This window comes from Manacus candei, unplaced genomic scaffold (genome assembly GCF_025592945.1).
Source record: "Manacus candei isolate 608988 ecotype Guabito, Panama unplaced genomic scaffold, ASM2559294v1 h1tg000033l, whole genome shotgun sequence".
Lineage (NCBI taxonomy): Eukaryota > Metazoa > Chordata > Aves > Passeriformes > Pipridae > Manacus > Manacus candei.
This window is the reverse complement of record NW_026138081.1, coordinates 8,598,693-8,618,004: the sequence shown is the minus strand read 5'-3', so window position 1 is coordinate 8,618,004 and position 19,312 is coordinate 8,598,693.

Below are 19,312 nucleotides of genomic sequence, written 5' to 3'. Positions count from 1 at the left end.
CTTCACTGCAACTACCTGGCATGTATTAACAATCATATTAATATGTATGTATTAATTATGTTTATTAACATATTATTGTATACATTTTATAATATATTACAATATAATGTATATATACATTTTATAATATATAACAATATTGTTTATTGTATACATTTTATAATATATTACAATATTACATATTATATTAAATTTATTAACTGGCATATTAATATTTATCATCTTTTTGTCCACACAGTTTCTTTCATCTTTCTACACAGGGTATATTTTCTAGAACTCTGATCTCTCTCACATTTGTCTATCACTCTCAAGATGCGGTGCCAAAACTGGATAGTTCTGTATTTGTATATTTGATTTTTCCTTTTTCTAATCACTTGTCTTTACTGAATTTCATCTTATTGGATTTTACATAAATTTTTCAATCTACCAAGATCATTATGAATTCTAATTTTGTCCTTCAAAAGGCTGACAATCCTTTCTGACTTGTTATTATCTGCAAATCCCACAAGCATGCTTGTCCTCCCATTGTCAAAATAATACATTAAAATATTGAATAGTGCTGGACCCAAGACAGATTTCTGATGACCACACTTGAATGTTCTCTCAGTTTGACAAGGAACTATTGATAGACTACTCAGTCTAGTTTTTCCACCGATTGTGCCAATTTGAGTTTGCGTACAAGAGTGCCATGCAACACTATGCCAAGCCTTGCTTAAAATCAAGACACATCGCAGCTGTCACGTCTACTTATCCCTTAGGCTGACAGCATGAACACGACTGGTTCAAGCTTTGATACTAACTAAGATATAACAGAAATCAATTTGAGTATCATGTTCAGCAGTAGATCAGAAATGGTCATTCACACAGGTACACACAAGGGTTCAACTACTCAGCATGACGCACTGCAACATTTCTGCCAGAATTTCAGCCTGTGCCTGGCGGAGAAGAGTCCTGCCCAGACTTGTTTGCCTCCTCCCTACACTGGACTCTCACTAGTTGGGGAACTTCTGTGTTGAATCCCATATGCTTCAATTTGCTAGTAATGGGTGAAGTCTAGACACCCATTGCTTCCCACTTCACAACATGGGAATTTGGAGCTATGTGACCATAAAGTTTGTTTAGCTCACAAAATTATGAAAGGATTTTGTGATTTCTGTTGGTTTCTTTTTCTTACAGGAATTCCATTGTTTCTCATGTCTTCTGACTTCCCCTTCCCTTCCCATAAGCAGAAGAGCCTTTACTTACCAGGCTCCTGCTAAGGAGTCCTCAGCCACTTCCAGAAAAAAAGCTGAGCGAAAGGTAGAACTGCTTCTGACCCAGGTAACCACAGATCTGGCCAGGCAACCTTGTGGCTGTTCCTCTGATACACTAATTTGCCACAGGTGAAGCCAATCTAGGCCCTATTATCTAGGATGGCCCACTTTCTGTGGGAGAATGCCAAATTTCATAAGCTCTGTTGTACATCACTACTGTCTTGGATGTACAGTCTAATACAGAAAGAAGAAAGAATGAAAGAGAAGGTGAAGGAACACAATATTTAAATTGAGTTAGGTAGTCAACAGGCACACAACAAAAAGAACCCAGCACCAGGCAGAAGTAAACAGATCCAGGTGGATTCCCAGGCTGGTATGGATGCTGTAGTGTCACTGAATATCTGCCTTGCAGGTGTAATTTCAATAAATACTCACAGCACTCCACAAAGAGGAGCAGCTGAAACCAAAGATATTTAAGAGGCTAACAAACAAGAATCTTCACAGATGTATACTCCTGCTTCAAAAAAAAAAAAAAAAAAGCTTTCACCATAGACCCTGTACTGCAGCATGGAATAACCTTAAAATCATAACCTTAAGTATCACTTTTACATATACATTTGTATTTACTCACTTCACAGTCATATGAGGCACCAAGTACAGAGTACAGCTAAATGAAACTTCAATGATTTCTAAATACAAGCCATATGCTCAACCTTTCTGACCTCTACCAGATTCTCCCTGGGTTTTGCTTCAAAATAGTAATCTGTGGATACTATATGCATGTAAATTATGGTACAACACCCTAAAATAGGACTGCATTGAAAACTGGGTCTAGGACTCTCCAGAGATGGCTTAAATTTAAGTGAACGTTCAAATGCACTTTACAGATGGCCTGGAAAAATGTCAAATCACTTAAACATATCAAGTAATATTTGTACTTACACACCCTCAGTATCTGCTCTATTTGCACTATTTCCTATAGCAATTCTGCAAACATGGCTGTAACCTGACATTTTTCTACTAGCAAGTTTAAACTGGTGAGTAATTTGAATTGTAACAAAATACAAAGCCAGCTGAACTGGTTCTGGGTTCAGATTTCTCTGTAAATATTGCATGTGTCCAGTTATAGCTTAAATCATGATACGAGGACAGTCATGTGGCATCACCTGTTCATTGACACCTGCACAAATTCCCTGGGTGGTGCTGATGAGTGAGCTACATCCCTGGTCCTTGTATTTCATACTTGGTTCCTGTGGAAACTGCTATAAAGCCATGAATTTTACAGCAACACTTCATTTTTTTCCTCTGAAATTGACAGTGTTGTGCATTTCAAAACAGGAGAGAAAATCCAGAAGTATACAGGTGGAGAGATTTCATTCAGGCCATTATGTATTTGATTTTTTTTTAACCTGAAGTGTTGGAAAACAATAGTGATGGCATAGCTTTCAAAGAAATCAAAGACCTAAAACAATAAATGACTTAAGCTAGCTAGATTTTAACTGATGATTGTTGCTCTCGGATATACTTTAGAAAAGTGATTTGCCGACACTATAAAGTGACTAATCCTTGGAAGAGCAAGTTGTGGAGATCCCATATGTAAATGTTTAAGTACTAACGGACAGATAGAAACCAATTAATACTGCAACTGGTGTTGATGCACTAATTAACATTAAACTTGAAAATTACATTTGTGATCAAATGTGAATGTATTAAAATTATGCTTTTTATATACAGGTGTTAGTCAGAGGTGGGAAAACCTCTCAAAAGAAAAATGTTAGTACATAAAATGGCCTAGCAAAAACATTCAAGACTGAAATAAAGAAGCACATTGATGCCAGTGAATAGAGCTACCCTACTTCTCAAAAGAAGTGTGGTCAGACTCCCTCCCTGATCCATCCAAACCTGTTCAGGAACCACCTTGCTCTCCAACCACTACACTGCCCTATACAAGAGCTTTACCTCTCCTGACTCTTCCCAAATTCCTTTCCTTAAACAAATCCCCTTTCACCCACCTCTCTCTCTCTCTCTCTCTTTCTCTTTCTTTCTCTCTTTCTCTCTCTCTCTCTCTCTTTCTCTCTCTCTCCCTCTGCATTCCAAGCCAGCCTCCTAGAAAGCCTCCACATCTTTACCTGTCCCATCCAGAGACCTCTCCTTCCTTTCATCTATTTGAACTTTCCAATGCATTCAAGTAGATGATTCTAAAAACTGGTTCATATCTCTCAGTGTTTCTCTACCCCTGTCCCTCACAAGCCAGTGTCTTTTTCTTCAGTCTGTATAGACAAGACTGCTACCTTCACTTTGGACCTAACCCCTTCCTTTTGCCAAGCTCCTACCTGCCAGTGGCAGTCAGTGTTGTTTGACTGCAGCAGATAGTCCAGCTCTCCTCATCCCTGTCTCTCCTGCAGGCTCCCACCTTGAAAAGGTTTCACTTTCCAATAGGGGTTACACTCCTTGAAAAATCACACACACACGCTTGACCACCTCAAAAGGTAGGAAAACTGATATTAATGGGTAGATATAGGAAATACTACAAACAAGGGTTAATAAACTTTGCTGTATATTTAAATAACACAGCATTTATTAAATAAGGGGAAGGAGGGAAAGAAAGAATCCTCCAGCCTGGCTTGAGATGGAATGGGGACAGACATTTGCAGCTTTTAAATATTCTGCTGATTGCAGACCCAGTTTGACATTCCCACCCTCCATAAACTCCTGTGGAAATGTTTCCACTCAGCGTAATGAAGCTTGTCATGCTCCCTCTTCACCTTCAGTCTTCAGCTGTTGCCTTGTATGGGAACTAATGAGACAACCGGCCACATTTCTATGCACCTTACATAGGAAAGCTTAAGCACCTAAAGCAATTGCATACAGATGCTTTGCCAGAGCAGGGCATCTCTAAAAATGGGTCAGAGGCAACCGAGGGGAGCATATTTATATAAGCTAGGTTTGTGTATCTGTCACGAAGGAATCCAAATACAAGTTTGAGTTTGTATTTGTATTGGAATATACAGGGAGAAGTATTGTGTCTTCTCTTCTCTTTGTTCTGCTGCTTCTATATACTTCTCAAATCCTCCTCTCTAAATTTCCACAGAACAGAGTATAATAAAGGGTGCATTACTCTCAAGCACACATCTTCATTTCATAAAGCAAAGGGTCTTCATTTCTACAAGCCTTACCTCTTCCTGGTAGGCATGGACCAGGTAGGAAGGTGGGTGAAGCTCTGTGAAACAGCTGGGAAGAAGCCAGTGAAGAGCAGTAGAATTTTTGCTTGTTATTGCTCTGTCTCCTTTTGCAGCTCCAGGGAGACTCCTTGGGAGACTACTTCATGGACATGACCGTGTTTGTTTGAAAACTCTCCCAGTGAGAGATAATTATTTCTGCAGCTTGATAAAGGCAACGTAAATTAATCAGACATATCACTACTTAATCCTTAGTAGATGCTGGTGCAGAGGAAAAAAACCTCTGTACTTATGACACAAGATTACAGAAGTGCTCCGTACTGCAGCTAATTAGATATGGCAGTGGATCAGTGCTAAAGAATTTAATTTCTTCCTTCTTCTAAGTGAAAATACGAAGTAAAAAAAAAGGGGGGGGAGGGGCCTGCAGGGGAGAAGATGCATTTACAGCTACTGTTTACTCCTGTGGTGTATTCCTCCAATACCAGGGTAAAATTATTTATTACTTCTACTTTTCAGCAACCTCTTTAAATGCTTCTAAACTTATAGGGAAATGAGGAGATTGCAAGATCAGCTTTATGACATTGCAATTGAGCCAATAACTATTTCAAGGTCCAAATCCAGTCTATCCACACAGAAGAGTAGGACCTCCATGGATCTGAAGTGACATTCACATGGTCCTATACAAAACTCACCTTCGAAAGTATTAACACAACTCACATTCATTACACTGTCAATTCTAATTGGATTTCTGATAGGAAACCTTTTCAACATGACCAGGATGCTGATTAGATTTTTGATCAGGCCATTCAGGTGCTGTGCAGATACTCTTGAATGATCCATACAAATGGATTATTCTTTAATAGAAGACAGAAGTGAACACTAAAAACACACCCTATGTTATCTCCACACTGTTCATTCAGATGGATGACACCATGCTAAAAGTAGATAGCTAATCCTGAATCACAGGCAGACTAAAAGCTTCCCTCACAATTAAACGAGAAAAGGAATTTCTTTTAATTAAGCCAGACCTTGCACTGATCAACATGAGCTTATAATTTACACATCCCCTTTTGCTCAATAATTACTGAGCAATTTAGGAGACAAGAAAAACTGCTACCAGGACAGACAATTAAATCCTAACAAGTGATCTGTACTTGGGATTAACCTTTTCCAACTGGTCTCCTCCAAGACACCATATTTACTGCTGACATCTGAATACCTAATGAAGAATAGCAGTATTCCACCTTCTGGAGTAAAAAGTTGGAGTTATAGCCTTGGAAAGAAGTGTCAGTCAGAGCCATGTGTGAGTGACAAGTCACTCACAAAAGTGAAACAAAATAAGAGGGTAAAGTTAAAATTCTTTAGGAGTCTTCACTTGGGTTACTTGGACACTACTGAGAACCCTTCCAAATATATATGTTCCTTTTCTCTCCTTCCTTAATTCCCTAGTACTGACCTATCCTGCTAGTCATGACCCTTTCCAAGGCCTGGGTATATCATCTTAATCCCTTCCTTCCTCCATTCGTTTTTGGGGAAGTCTCAGTTCAAATATGACACAGATAACTGATGTGTCAGAGCCTTGTGAAGATAAGGACCAGAAAATGCTGTTTTCCCCAGAGAAAGTAGGGCTTTCACCAGCATCTGCATATGCCTTCAGATAAGGCTGTATAGGAAAACATAAGGTTTGTGTTCGGACAACCTTCATTTTCACTCCCCTCTACTACCATCAATTTGGAACCAGGGGGTTTTTGTTTTCTTTCCCCCTCCTTTTAGCACAAATGGGTCAGTGAACTTCACAGCTTGAAACCTTGACAGAACCATCTGTTCTTCATTAAAAGCCATTAATGACAATGATAATGGCACTAATTAGGCTGCGTGCAAACATACACACGCTTCAAGAGCTCCAGAGCTACAGGCGATCAAAGGTCCAAATTGAACCAGCTGCTGTACACTGTCAATGAGAACTAAGAACCTCCACCCCATCTTGTCCCAAATACAGGGACAACTAGTCAGCATCCAGATGGACATGTGGAGCAGATTATTCCAATACCCAAATAAATCAAGGTCTTTTGCCTTTGTTTCCATTGTTCTTCCACCAGTTCCTCTTCACTGTGTGTTAAGAACGATTGGGAAACACCACCACAGCCTGTGAGCATGTGTTCTCATCACCATCTGCCAGTTTTAGTTCTTTTGTGCATAGACCTGAGTGTGCACGCAGGGCTTGAAGAAGCACATCACTGTGTTACACCTGCAAACTGTTCCCAGTAAATGTACTGACTTGCTACTTCTTCCAAACCTGACTTCTGGAAGTCACTTTGTTGTTCCCTGCCTTGGTTTCCTAGTTTCTCAGAGTAGAGACAGTACCCCTGCACAGGCATCTGTCACAACTGCTTCAGAAAGGTTAGTGCTATGAAATCCTTGATACAAACAACATCTGGAACTTGGAGCTACACTAATAAGAGTTTCCTTCTAATATAACAGCTCAATTACAATAACCATATGATTGCAAAAAAACCTGATCCACAGAAAACACCATCCAGTGCAGCAAGGCCTGCTGGATCAAGGGGTGTCCTTGCATGTGGAAAACTGGAAATCCAGGCCTGCCTCTGGTCTCAGTTTCCTCTAGAACATAGGTATGTCTCTTCCATGTTCTTACCTTTGGGAAATAAACACTTGTAAAAGAGGAATGACGAAACCGACCTCTTTGTAAAATGCTTTGAATTACATTTTAAACCTGTATTTTAAAATAAAGGTCCAATAACAGTATACCTGGGAAGTGTATCCAGGCACATTCTCCTGACAGGTGTACAGCGCTGTACTTGTATGTATGTATACTAAAGGTATAATGTAGGTACAGTGTTCAGGTATGCACCATAGTGAATGAGAAACACATAAGTTGCAACACAACCACCCACTCAGCACATTATTATGCAGTAAGAGCCAGTGTAGTTGCTGAGACCCTGCAGACAGCAGTTACTATGGATGCAGGACTGGCAGGGAGAATAAGCCCAAGCAGTACTGCTATGCAACCGGTGGGAAACATGGTATTTCAAACTGGGCTAAGACCAAACAATCAACACCAAGTTTTAAAATTAATTCAAAATATGGAACAACCAAATGCCTTGTTGAGGCTTTGAGCCAGAACTGAGAGAAGAGAGACTCACTCACTCTCCCGTAGCATGTCTTTCTCAGATGTGACCGTTTCAGACTGACCACACTGACTCTTTGCTAATACCAAAAGCCTAAACAGGGTCCCAACCCTTACAGTCCTCCAAGAGAAACTAGTTTCTGGCCACTTCCTCACCTTCCTGCCTTAGTTTTTCAAGGGAATAGCAGCATGTTGTTCATAATGGACTAATAATTCCAAAGACAGGAATGGAAAGCAATGGCCAGGAGGGTTTTTTTTAGCTCCAGTGAATTTTTAGCATCAAGGACAGGGACTTCTTGAAAAAAAAATGAAAATTCTGAGAACAAATCTGACAATGTCCCAGCTACGAAGACAAGAACCACCTAGTCCCCTGTTTTGCAATACTACAAGGGTCCTCCACTTCTTGTATTACCTTATTCACCTTACAGTCTGGGGACTAACATTTCCCCTGAATCATCTTTCTCTGACAGAGGGCATTTCTTCAGCTTTTACTCCTTAGTCTGTAGTTTCACAGCCTTCTTAAAGAAAGTCTTGAATAGACTAATCCGTTTCTACCATTCTTGCATCATCATAACATATCAGCCAGGATCCCAAAACCCTCTTTTCAATTTCAGAGAATTAATAATTGGATCAGAAGTGGTTTCTTAATATTACAGTATCTGATAATAAAAAGCTGTAAAACATCACCTAACTGGTTTGAAGAAATACCTAGTGATGAGACACCTCTCCTGTATAATAGGCTGGTGTACAAAAATCACCAACTGTGGAAAACCTGTGTTAATGCAGTTATAAAAAAAAGTAACTATGCAGTTTCAAAAGCAATATGCAGTTACTTTATTGCTGCTTTGTAGAAAGTAAAGTTTTATTTTGTTTTTATGTTGAACTTTTTTTTTCTCCAAACACAAATTGCAGCATAAACACCTGAGAACTCAGTACGCACTGACTAGTGGTGTCAGAAGGCAATACTGTATGAATTTTTCACACAGTAGAGTACAACGTATGTTGGCTAGAATCATGCCTGCTTAAATATGAAACTCGAATAAAACTGATAGCTTGAGTTGAAAATCTTCATGTTCTGACTTCCTTTTTTTTTTTAAAACAATTCTTTTAGAAAGCAGGAGCCAGGTAGTTTCACTGTATCTATGTTTTAACAGTCTGGTTTTCCCAAAATGTATCGATGTCCAGTGGTAATTTTGTATGCCTTGTGCTTCTTTGAAAGACACATCCGTAAGTTTCCTGATTCTGTTTTCACCATACACCATTGCCCCTACCCCCTCTCAGTCCTGCCCCAACCCACAGCAATATTTCTTTATAGTTAGATGTTAATAAAAAGGTGCGCCTCTCTAGAAGCAACTCATTACCCAAGCATGTTGAAGGAGGTTATCAGGAAGGGGGTATTACTGCACAGTGACCTGTGAAGGTTAGTACTCCAAGAAGAGCAATCATGAGGAACGAACACATGAGGAGGTGACTGTGACAGAGCAGAGTCCTGTCACTGTGCAACCAATACCTGCTTTTGCATGCTTTTGTTCCTCAACTCCCTTTCTTCCCCAAAGGGTCAGGACAAAGCTACCTGCTAGCCTATAAGGGCTATCTCCCAGCACACAGCAGCAAGTAGGGAAAAGGCTAATTCTCTGTGGGCAGCAAAAGGTGAGATGCATGGCCCAAAAGACTAGCAGCACTTGGTGACAACATCCACGATACAAAAGCAGCAGGTAACACCTCTGTGCCAGGTAAGAGGGGCTAAGCAAAGAGTACTCTGCAACCAGACCACAAAGCGTCCTGATGCTTTGTTGTAAAACGAAGTTCTGTCCTCGAAGGGCTGGGGTCCCAGTTGTGAAAGGACCAGGCTGGCTTAGGAGGAAGCCCACATGAGTTGGTAGTGTCAAAGGATGGTTATTCTGGGCCTGAGAGACTGTCATAGGTCAGGCTAAGCATAGATCATAGTGGTGAACTTTTCCCCTTGGTCCTGCTCTCTGGCGTTGAGAACACACACAGAAAGAGCTGGGGAATAGAACTTACTGCTCTCATGGGACAGCTGAGCTATCAGACAGAGGAACGCTGAGGAATCAGCTCTTGATCTCACCACTGTCACTTATCTGTGAATTTAGGGCTTTCAAACAACAAACCTAGGCAAAACACATCAGCAAATTCAGACAAAACTGCTTAATAAAGATAATATGAAAACTGCATTTTTTTTCAATTGATTCATAATTCGTAAAAAGATTCCACATAGTAAAACTCAGACCTTGGTTTCTCCTGTTTTCTCTTTTGTTTTGCCTAGCTCCCAAGCCCTTCAGAACAAATGTTGCCTCTTCCCAGCCTTCTCTGTGGTATTATATGCATTCACAACATTTAATCTGGGGAACTCCTAATTCTGTCAGAAGTCCCCAGCCACCTCACTAGTTGAAGTATCTTTACCAAAGCCACAGAAATTAAAAGGAAACAAAATCACACCCATTCATGTCGTACAGGTTTGAACACACTGAAATTACAGATCAGAAAGACTGGAAGGTGTTAAAACTCCTGTGACAGAACAGACTCAGAGATTGCCTCTTACAATTTCTGTGTAAATTTCATATTTAACAGGAAAAGCATGGCTAGGAAGCATTGCATAAGCATAGGATTTCTTTCAAGCATATAGGAAAGGGACAATCCTCCAACACTTGCCAGGGCAGCCCCAAGATCAGGTGGGGTTTGGAAACAGCTCACCCAGGGGATGCCTCCACTGTGTACAGAGATCATATAAGCTCATTTTTACCTGTACTCTGAGATACTCCAAGAACCTGGTAACTGCATTAACACAGTACTGAGCTTGAATTAATTACCATAATTCTGGCTTTTAATTCAGGTTTGAGTTGGCAATACAGGAAATCTGAATTTTGTGTCCCTCATAGCAGGTTAGCACTGACACAATGGCATTATGCAAAATACTGAGGTGGTATGATATCACTCTGCTGGCTCACAGTTTATATTGCTGAGACCCAGCAGGGTAGGAGACACAAACCACTCAGACTGGAACCACAGATTCAGGCTCATAGCTGACTAACAGAGACATAATTCATTCAGCTTAAAGCACAAATAGTGTGTACTCATTTTAGTATGAATGCAGGACAGATATTCCCCAAAGTAGCAAATTGCCTATCCTGCTTGCATTGGAAAACTTTCCTCCTCATGGAGGAGTGTAGCGTAGTGTAACCATCTACACAGAGTCTAATGAAAATAAGAAGGGAAGGCTACTGGTATGAAAAAGGATTGCAAAGTCTAATCTGCCAGAATGGATTAATGCTGTCCTGAAAAAACTTGCTGGATTGAGCTTTCAGAACCTATATCTAGGACAGTGTTGAAAAATGCATGTGCCACCATCACTGAGAAATGGGCAACTTCTTTCCATTCCTCTTCCATTTGCTGGGTAAACAGGCCAATCACAGAGTCAGCAGCCATGGCAATTTCTGAATCAATATTTATCAAGCCCTTCTCCAACTGCTATTTCATGCCTCATTGGTCAGAGAGCATCCCCTCCAAGCAAGCCAGAAAATCCTGACCTTGCAAATGACAGAGGAGCTGCCTGAGGATTGCAAAGTAGAGCAGCTCCTCTAGCTTAAAAAAAAAAAAAATCACAATTCACATGACTGTCCTCTGGAATTATGTCTTATTCTTCTGCCCTTTTCCTTTCTCCCATCTCTTCTTTCAGCAGCAGCCCTTGAAGCAAAAGCTTCATTTAAGAGCCCTAAACAAACAGCTGGTTCATTAGCAAAAATCAAGCCACATGCAAATGACATTAAAAGCCATGATACCCTCAAGGGACTCTGTTTTGTGTTGGGTTTTTTGTCTGTTCTTTTAATGCTATGAAAGATTGATTTCTTCCTGCCCCTTCCCTAGGCATAGTAAGTGAGTTTGCAATTATTCCATCAAACAAAAACAACTAGGGGAATAGACTGATGGAAAGGTATTTGGGGGCACAAAAGTACAATCCCCCATCCTAGCATGTCACAGAGGAGACTACAGAGAGCAGAGAAACCTGGGAGAGGCCAAGTGCTCTAAGATCACCTCTGGAAAACAGATTGTCAAAAATCAACCAACAGCTCAGGGACATTTGAAAGGAAAGAAAGCCTTGCCCTTCCTAGTTAGAGAAAATAACTCAGTACAGAAACAGTTGTGTCTATGATTCTTCAAAGAAATGGTGTTACTTACCAGCACATCCTCTGAAGTGTATGGACTACCTCCAGGAACCATGAAGGCAATTCAGTGTGAACTGCGCAGTTCAGTCTGGAGAGGATTCACAGTGCCACACAATCTGTTACTGCAGCATGTCCCTTTGCTGCAGCTTGACATGCCTGAGGTTTTCTGGGAAAATGTGTTTGTACCTGAACACCCCATCAGAAAGCTGAAGATGAGGTATGGTTCCAGCCAGAAAGAGAATGAAAACAAACACAATCAAAGTGCAAATGGGAAGGATCTGAGACCGCTCTTTATTTTTTTTTTCTCAAGCAGAAAAGAAGAATTCCTCCAAGCACATTCCACACAAGGAAACTGCATCCTAAAGTTTCCTCTGAGTCCCAAGCTAAGAAGAGAATTTCTGGAACTTTGGCTACTGTTGTGTAGATGCTCCAGGTTTTCTATATACAAGTCTGTTATTCAAAATAAATAATAAGGATGATTTCTGTGCACATTTTCTTCCCACTGATCCCTGCTATTCTTCTGGGAACACTTCTTCCCAAACAGTTTATCTCTTTACTATTTCTCCTCCTCTTTGGTTTGCAAGTTAATATAAAACTGGTCTTTTGATTTTATTTTCATTATTTTTGTAGGATCTACTCAAAAGACCACATTACTACATTTGAAATATTACACTGCACTCTGCATTTGAAACTCTCTCTACTCATTCAGAAAGCAGAGGAGTTTTGTTGTGGGATGTCCCTTGGATGACAGCTCCAAATTGCATAAAACAAGACAGCTTGTTGGTGCCTCAATCTCTGGGAAGAGAGTTCTGTTTGTTCACACTCAAGCCCAATGGCTTCAATTGGCACTTTGTTTCTAAGGAGCCCAAGCTGACCACTCTCAGCCTCTTTTTGTACAGGTTTATTTCTCTAGTTAAGCCATGTTTCATGTGATCTCCCCTGTTTAAATTCTGCTGTATTGACTTCTGTCCAGATTTCAACATTTTAGTTGCCTTTGTATTTATCTGGTATTCAACAACACTTTCCACATTAGCAGCATCAGTGAACTAATGGGCTATTTGTTACTTCGCAGGTCATTAGTTAAGGCCTTGAACAGAACAGCCCTTCAGCAACACACATGCCTGCCCAGGACACTGCTCCTCAGTCTCTTTGCTACCATTTACCATTTCCTTACATATACAGCCCTCCTGCTGATTCACAGATCATGTGACACCACCTACATGCATACCAATGCAAATACATTTTTCTTTGTTTTCCTGCTACAAAATGCTTTAACAGAATCTCAAGTGCTTGGCATTCTCTCTTTCTGCTAGCCAAGCAATTACCACCATGTTTTCTTTGAGATATGTATAGATATATATGCCACAAATATAACAGTTAGTGCAATGGAAAAAATAATAATACAAAAACCTCTACTCCATAAACAGTGGGATGAAGGAAGTTCAGTTTGTTATGCATTATCTCCTGCTAGATTCTCATCCACATGTCCTAAACCTGATCTGCTAGTTTCAGGCTCTTGTGCCTTTCCCTATTTTACGGAGGGGCACACCAGAAGGGCGGGATGCTCTGTAGCCAGTCTGGACTCACAGAGATACCGAATGGCCTGCCAGTAGGCACATGTAAGTGACTGGCTGGCTCCTACCAGACTGAGCAGACGTGGGCAAAAATAGCTGAGCTGCTCCCTCAGCAGACAACAACTGATATCCACCTTCCTTCTACTCACTCGTAAGGTCCCATGGAACACACAGGGACTCAATACATTTGCTTGCCCTTCTGTTACATTGTTTCAAATTGACTGGACAGCAGGATTCCCCAGACCTCATTCCTGAAGGAAACTAACAACATATTTGTGTTGGAATGCACTTGTGTGCACCTGCAGCAAGTCATTTGGGAGTCAGCCATGGTGGCAGATGCACCTCATCAGGATCCTAAAGGCTTAGCAAGAGCAATCTCTGCCGTCAAGCCTTCTGCAAGGTCAGGGACATAATTTTGAAATCGTATTGGATAAACAATATATTTTAAAAGGTGAATTTTTGTTGAGGTGAGGTGGTATCAAAAGATCTTATTTGGGCATCCCAGCGTAAGAGTCACCAGTAAGTCCAAAAGCTGTGAAAACTGAACTTCCACAAAAGCAATGAGAGAGACTTGATTACAGGGAGGAAGAGAAAGTCTTGCACAGGGATTACTCTCCCTCTGTCAATTGCTTCAGTGAGACCTCACACAATTGTCTTAGCTGTCTGTGCTGCATTTTCCCATCTGTCAAACAGGAGAAAGAAACAGGCCATTTAAAGCAGGCATGAAGTTACTTAGTGCATTAGTGTTTATAGACTGCTCTGAGATATAGGGGGGGACAAAACATGTGGGAGGGTGGTTGAGTCAAGGATCAAATTTTGAGGCATCAACTTTAAGGTTGTTCCTCAGGGTTCGGTTCTGGGGCCAGTTCTGTTCAACAATCTAGATGAAAGAGTTGAATGCACTATTAGCAAGTTTGCTGATAAGAGGCCTTGCAGAGAGATCTACATGGATTGGAGCAGTGGGCTACAATTAATGGGATGAAATCTAACAAACTGAAATGCCTACTTCTGCACCTAGAGCAGAGTAATGCTGGGCACAAGTATAAACTGGGAGAGGAGTGTCTGGAGAGCAGCCCTGCAAACAGGGATTTGGAAGTGCTGGTCAGTAGCAGGCTCAGTATGGGGCAGCAGTGTATGCCCTGGTGTTCCAGAGGGCAAACCCCATCCTGTGCTCCATCAAACGCAACATCACCAGCTGCTCAAAAGCAATGATTATCCTGCTGTAAGCAGCATAGATGCAGCCTTGCTTGGAATATTGTGGACAGTTCTAGGTCTCAAAATTTAAGGGAGTGAAGGTCCTTGAATATGTCCAGGGCAGGGCAACAAAGCTGGTGAAGAGGCTGGAAGGAATGTCCTGTGAGGAGCGGCTGAGCACTTTGGGCTTGTCTAGTTTGGAGACGAGGAGGCTGAGGGGTGACCTCATTGCACTCTACAGTTTCCCAAGGAGGCGAAGTGGAGAGCGAGGTACTGAGCTCTTCTCCCTGGGATCCAGAGACAAGGAGTGGTTCAAAACTGCACTAGGGGAGGTTTAAACTGGGCATTAGGAAACAGTTATTTACTGAGAGTTTGGTTAAACACTGGAACAGGCTTCCTAAAGAGGTGGTCGATGCCCCAAGCCTGACAGTCTTTAAAAGGCCTTGGACAGTGCCCTTAATAACAAGCTTTAGTTTGGTCAGTCCTTAATTGGTCAAGCTGTTGGATTAGTCTATTCTGTTCTAAACAGCAGAACGCACAGGCCACAAAAGCATGAAGTAAGCCTTTCAAATTTGATGTGCCAGCTCAGAGCTCTGGGACAAGAAGTTTCCTCCAGAAAAGTAGGCTGGCTGGCTAACTTCCCCAGATGATTCAGAAACTCTGACTCATGTCTAATACTACCAGTTATATTTTCATTTTTTTGCACTTGTCTTCCTTCTCCACCCACCTCTTCCTAAAGGACCGATTTGCTTCTATGTTTCACTACAAACTCATGTATCCCTTTTCACTGCTGGTGCTAACCATGCCCCTCAAACAAGGCTGTTGAATTTGACCTTCAGAATCCATGAGTCAAACAATATGGTGTGACGAACTCACAGTCTGCAATTCATGGCCAGGTAGTGATGAGGTTACCCAGACTTCCAGCCAGCCATGTTGCTGCAGCATCCTAAATAGCTTCCAAATCAAATCAAGGGTAGTAATGTATTGGTGACTCGAGAGATAGAAAAGACTTTTGTCTCTGAACAAATTTATTTCTCTCTGAAATTAAGACCTTCTGATTTCAATTTCACCTCCTCTGCTGCTGCTGAAATGAAGCTGTTAAAAGCACAATGACGTGCGGCAATATCCTTTTTGGGCTAAACAAAACTTCATAGTAAACAGACGGGAAGACTTGGCACAGTTCATTCCTTGGGCACCCTGGAATAGAAAAGCATTTTCCTTTGTCCATTTTCTCCCATCTCAGATAACATCTGGCTCAGTCAGGGAGATGTTACTGCACAGACACATTTCCCTGCTGCAGGCCAAACAGGCCCTTGGCAGGAACTACAGGAATACACACTTTGGGCTATCAAAAAACACTACAGTGAGTGTGCTTTTGTGGGCAATGTGGAAATCGTATGGGCACATATGTACATGTGTACAAGAGGGTGGAAATCAGATGGCTACATCACATAAACAATTAAGTTATGAGCTGGGTCCTGACTCTATATCTCTGCTATGAACAAAAACACTTGCTAAGTCATATATAAGATGCTAAGAACAGTTGGAAGGAAGAGCTCCTTTAATTTTCTCACATGTGCCTTTTCAGAGTACAGCCACTGTACCAGAAAGATTTTGTTTATATGATTTCTAGAGGTTTTTTAACCTGGGTACACAAGAATACACACAACAGTTACCTGTGAAATGCTTAAAGCACTACTGGAATGGCATACACACTCCTGCTACATTTATGCAGTTTGCTATGCCTGCAGTTTTAAAGTAAGGGTTAATGAGGGGTCTTACAGAGAGGTGGTCATGTAGCCAGAAAGATGAACTTACCCAGAAAAAGTATTGAGAACTAGATACTCTCCTGAACAACCCAAGAATTAATTAATTTTCATACATAGATCAGTAAGTAGCTCTGTGCACAGTAGCAAATGACAGACATACAAACTGAAAAATATTCTTTGAAGTCTCATTTTGGCTTACCATGAAAAGGGAAAACCAAATCAAAAAGATACATCATAATAAAAACTTGTTAGAAACCTCCTCAGGCAAGGAATATAGCAAGGACTAAAAGCTTTGATGGCATTTAGACTCCTGGCTACACAAATCTCTTCTAAAATAAAGCAGTCTCTAGAATAGATAGTCACATCAGACAATGACAGATCACTAGTTAAAAGTTCATGGTCTTTCAGATAAGACATAAAACCAGGTCCTGACCTTGTGTGATCATTAAAGATCTCATAACGCTTTTTGCAAAAAGAGGGTTCTTAATCCCACTGGTCTGGAAACAATCTAATTTAGGTAACTACCTAAATCAATCTTACAGATTCATGTAAATACAGCACTCTGTTCTCCAGGCTAAAATAGTCTGTGGCATTTCTGTGTGCAGTAATACACGAGTAAAAGAGTGCTCCTTATCTCAGCACTAGGTGAAGTGATCTTTGTATATGCACTCATTGCCACACCTACATGGGGGTTATGAAACTCAACATTTGTTAAGGAATTTGGAGATGCATAGTACAATGGATAAGAAACTTATTAAAGTGCTCAGTGCAGTTCAGTTTCTGTGAAACCCTTTCCACCCTAGAGTAGCCAGAAACTAGAGCTTATCAAATTTTGAGAGCTAACAAATAAATGACAAACACAAAAGAGCAGAATGCTTATGCCTGTGCCACTGAATAAGCCTATGGGACAATAGTCAAAGAATGGCAGGGGCAAGACTGAGACAGTTGGATATTGCCTGAATTATGGCATTGCTGACATTGATGGTCAGCAGGTGAAACTGTAAGTGATCCAAACCACTAAATTTTCAAAACATAAGGATAGGGCTCTTGGATAGGCCTTAAAGGAAAACACAAAGGTTCTTCCTAAGCACAACTTCCAGCTTCCATCCAGGAGGACTCACAAGCACGGCTCGTTTTCAAAACTTCTTTACAAATATTATCACCAGATGTCCAAAAACTCCTTGGGGTTCATTCAATACGGAAATCCACAAGCGTGGATGAGAGAGCAGACAAAACCAAGCAACAGAAGCATCAACTGTGCTATTCAGTAAGGAGTTAGTCTCCCAACATAGTCAATAATTACCTCTTAGAGGAATAAAGCAGCAATAAAATTCTGAAGGCACACACAGCTGGAGCTACAGAAGACTTGAAATATGGATGTAGTGGATTTTTACTCTAATAAAAATGTAAGAGGACAATTACATCTGTCACCAGAAATATTAAGCTTTGAGAGACTTTGAGAGTGAGGTCTTAACATGACCATGCCTGTATGCATGTAAAAGAACGCCTGGGTCAGGGTGGGCCTCTGGATACTGACAGTGAAGGTTTATTTTGACTTGAGATCTCTATTCATGACTATCTCTCAAGGGAAGTATGTTATTCTTTTGCAGCTAGATGAAAAGGAAAGCCTGTTATCAAAGCAGCATTCAGTTATGATTACTTACAGCACTTACCTCTTGTAATCCTTTGGCATTACTAAACAGAGGGCATGATTCCATTCCCATTAAGATACAAGAATAGATTCCCTGGGAAAACAATTAAGGCTAATACGCAGATGGATTACAGAGATGCTCTCACCTGCATCTTGACAAAGCAGAACATCCAAGTTTTCTTTACTAGCAAAGTCTAGTAGGTTACCATTTTCCTGATCTTCACTGTCTATTTACCTCAACAGTCTGACTATATAACTGAAAGTCAATTGCAACTTATGAGAAAGATTCCAAGAACAAGTTGTTTCTCATGATGACACTTGCTTCTTTGATGAGCCTGCGAATAAGAGCACACAACAGCTTTTTAAATGCATGCAAGTTCCTGGTAAAACATTGTGCACTGGAGTGAAGAGGACACAACTCCAGTAGGACTCTCATGCTCACTCTTTCCTGTTCCTCTCACACGGGGGAAAAGCTCCAAGCCAAAAAGGTACCAGTAAAGATTAGCTTATAGTATGCAGTAAGAAGACTTTGGGAATATCCTCCAGTTAATTATTTAGTACAGTTTGTTGGAGGGTATGTGGTTAACAAAAAAGAAGCCTGAACTAAACCACAAAATACATTTATCACACTCTAAGAACGTTTTTCCTATAACAATTAATTCTTCATAGTCTGTTGAGGATGAACAAGAAAATCGGTATTCCATTTTGGATACAGTTTTAACATCATCACATTTAAGTTCACTGTAGCATGAAAAGTGGAAATTTCAGAAAATTGGGAAAATCTTTCACATTAGAAGACCTGTTAGTACAGTAATTGGGGTCTCCCCCATAATGAGAAATTACCTTAATCTCGGGCTATATATCTTTCTGGAGTGCATCATACTTTCTCTTTAGTTTAGACCAAAAGCTGTATTCTGGAAATTCATAGAACGGCTTAAATTGGAAGGGACCTGAAAGATCATCTAGTCCAAGCCCCCCTGCCATAGGCAGGGACACCTTCCACTAGACCTTATTGCTCAAATCCCCATCCAGCCTGAGACAAGGAAGTCACGTGGGACAGTGTCAAATGCTTTGCGCAAGTCCAAGTGGATGATGTCAGTTGCTCTTCCCTTATCTACCAATGCCATAACCACATAGAAGGCCTCCAAATTTGCCAGGCACCTTTTGCATTTAGTGAAGCCATGTGAGCTGTCACTAATCACCCTCTTAAACTCCATGTGCCTTAACACTGTTTCCAGGAGGATCTGTTCCTGTCAAGGGTTTAGTCTGACTATAAAATTGCATTTTATGTTTAGGCAAAAGCCAAGAATTCCATTCTAGCTGTAGGTTTATTGCTTCTTTCTTCCATCTGCAGCTAGGTATA